The sequence below is a fragment of the Camelus bactrianus genome, unplaced genomic scaffold, assembly GCF_048773025.1.
Source record: "Camelus bactrianus isolate YW-2024 breed Bactrian camel unplaced genomic scaffold, ASM4877302v1 HiC_scaffold_41, whole genome shotgun sequence".
Lineage (NCBI taxonomy): Eukaryota > Metazoa > Chordata > Mammalia > Artiodactyla > Camelidae > Camelus > Camelus bactrianus.
The window spans coordinates 7,770,001-7,772,500 of record NW_027413957.1 but is presented as its reverse complement, the minus strand read 5'-3'; the positions used below and the strand labels follow the sequence as shown (position 1 = coordinate 7,772,500).

At 76.8% G+C, this 2,500-nt stretch overlaps 1 non-coding gene and 1 pseudogene across 1 annotated transcript; both read left to right on the top strand.

The window, feature by feature from the left end:
* Positions 1 to 904: 904 nt before the first annotated feature.
* LOC141576853 (5.8S ribosomal RNA) lies at positions 905 to 1,057 on the top strand. Its single transcript, XR_012505283.1, has one exon. It is a non-coding gene; the product is annotated as a 5.8S ribosomal RNA (ribosomal RNA).
* Positions 1,058 to 2,227: 1,170 nt separating this feature from the next.
* LOC141576867 (28S ribosomal RNA) overlaps positions 2,228 to 2,500 on the top strand; it is a 5,080-nt pseudogene continuing 4,807 nt past the window's right edge.

Here is a 2,500-nt window from a genome sequence, read left to right as displayed (position 1 = left end):
CGCCCCACGCGCCCGAGGCGCCCTGCCCGCTTGTGGCCCGCGTCCCGTCGTGGGCTCCCCTCGTCCCCCGTGGCGAGAAGGGGGACCCCGGGAACGCGTGTGCGGGTTGGGGGTCCTGCCGGGCCTTGGGGGTTTGGGGATGTGGAGGTGGGAAGGAGGGTGGTCTGTCGTCGGGACGCGGGGGGAGGGCCCTCTCCGCCCGGCCTCGTGGGGAGTGGGCTTAGGATGCCGTCGGCACGCGTTGGCGTGTGGGACCCGGTGGCGTGGGCGGTGGCCGGCCGGTGCCCGGTGTGGCCCCGTGTCGAGGGCCCGCGGCGGCGAGGACCCCCGGCCGTGGCCGGGGTGTGGTGGTCGGCGTCGGGGCGCGGTGGCCGGCGGTTGGGGCTGGTGGGGGGGGTCCGTGCCGTCCCCGCCTCGCCCGCCTCGCCCTCTCCAGGTACCTAGCGCGTCCCGGCGCGGAGGTTTAAAGACCCTCGGGGGAGTCGCCCGTCCGCCTTGGGGTCGGGGCGGTCGGGCCCGTGGGGACGTGGGAGGTCCGTCCCTCGTCCCACGGACTCCGCCTCCACCGGGCCGGGGCGCCGCGCCACGTCGCTGACCGCCGCCGCCGCCGCCGCCGTGTCCGTCGGGTGGGGCCTCACCCGGCGGGCCCGTCGGACGGCCGGTGGCCGCGTGGTGGCGCGTCCCCGCGGGAGGCGGGAACCCCCGGGCGCCTGTGGGGTGTCCGAGCCGGCACGCGCGGTGTCGGTGCCGGCTGCGCCCCGTTGTGAAACCTTCCCGACCCTCCGGTCTGATTTCTCTCTGACTCGGCCGGCCCGAGGCGACCCCCCCTCTCACCCTCCCGGGGTGGGTGGGGGCGGGAGACGTGCCGTGCCACAGAACCGAAGGCAGAAGAAACTTCTCGTACGACTCTTAGCGGTGGATCACTCGGCTCGTGCGTCGATGAAGAACGCAGCTAGCTGCGAGAATTAATGTGAATTGCAGGACACATTGATCATCGACACTTCGAACGCACTTGCGGCCCCGGGTTCCTCCCGGGGCTACGCCTGTCTGAGCGTCGCTTGACGATCAATCGCGCCCCCCCGGGTGTGTGCCCGCGGGGTCGCGCGGCTGGGGGTTTCCTCGCAGGGCCGCGGTGCCCTCCGTCCCCCTAAGTGCAGACACGGCGCCTCTGCCGTCGCGCCGTCTGTCCCTCCTCCGGCCGGTCCCGCGCCCGGGAGGGCGCGGGGGCGGGCGGCGGCGGCGGCAGGCGGCGTCGAGGCCCGGGAGGTGCCGCCCGCGAAAGGGAAGGGAGAAAACGGGGAGGGGGGAGCTCGCGCGTGGCCGAGGCCGCGGCCGCGGCCGCGGCCGCCGCGTTCCCACCGGGAGCCCCTCCTCGCGCCGCAAGCGTTCTCCGGGGCGCGTGCCCGGGTGCGTCGCGGTGGTGCCGGGGTGGGTGGGGGCGGTTAGGGCCTCCGCGCCGCGCCGCCCCCACCCTCCCGTCGCGCCACCGCGGCCCCAGCCTCGCCCCGTCGGGACGGGCGGCTCCTCGCCGTGGCCGAGGCGCGCGCGCGGCCGCGCCCCGGGGATGCGTGCCCCGGCGGCGACCCGCGGGACGCCGCGGCGTCGCCCGCCGCTGCGCGCTTTCCCCCGGGCTGCGTCCGCGGCCGCGCTTCGTGCCCCTGGGCCCCCGGGGCGGCGTTCTTCGGGGGCGCCGCCGCTGCGCGTCCGTCGCCCGTCGTGGGCGTCTCGTGGCCGTGCGGAGGACGGGTGGGAGCGGAGCGGAGCGGAGCGGCTCGCGCCGGTGCGGTTGGCGTCGCGTGGTGGGGCAAGGGGCCCTGACGGTCGCCGCGGGGCGGCCGCCGGGCTTCTTCGGACCCGCCCGCCTCACGACCGACCGACCGGCGGCTGCCGCCGCCGCCCCCCTCTACCCTCCTCCCCGGCACGACGACGCCTCCGGCCTGGGCCCGGCGTCGCGCGCGTGCGCGCGGCTTCCCCTCTCGCCGCCCGCCCGTCCCGTGCCACGTCGCCGGCTCGTGCTCCCGTCCCCGTCCCGTCCGCCTCCCTTCTTCCTTCCGCCCTTCCGCCCTCCCGCCCGAACCCCGTGTTCGGGCGTGGGTGGGTGGGTCGGTTGAGGGGGAGGGGGACCGGGCGGTCGACCGCGGTTCGGCGCCTCGCTGGCGCGCGGCCCCTCTCCCTCCGTCCCGCCCTCTCCCGCTTCGCGGGCACCTTCTCCGTCCCCTCCGAGCCGCGACCTCAGATCAGACGTGGCGACCCGCTGAATTTAAGCATATTAGTCAGCGGAGGAAAAGAAACTAACCAGGATTCCCTCAGTAACGGCGAGTGAACAGGGAAGAGCCCAGCGCCGAATCCCCGCCCCGCGGTGGGGCGCGGGACATGTGGCGTACGGAAGCCCCGCTCCCCGGCGCCGCTCGTGGGGGGCCCAAGTCCTTCTGATCGAGGCCCAGCCCGTGGACGGTGTGAGGCCGGTAGCGGCCCCCGGCGCGCCGGGCCCGGGGCTTCC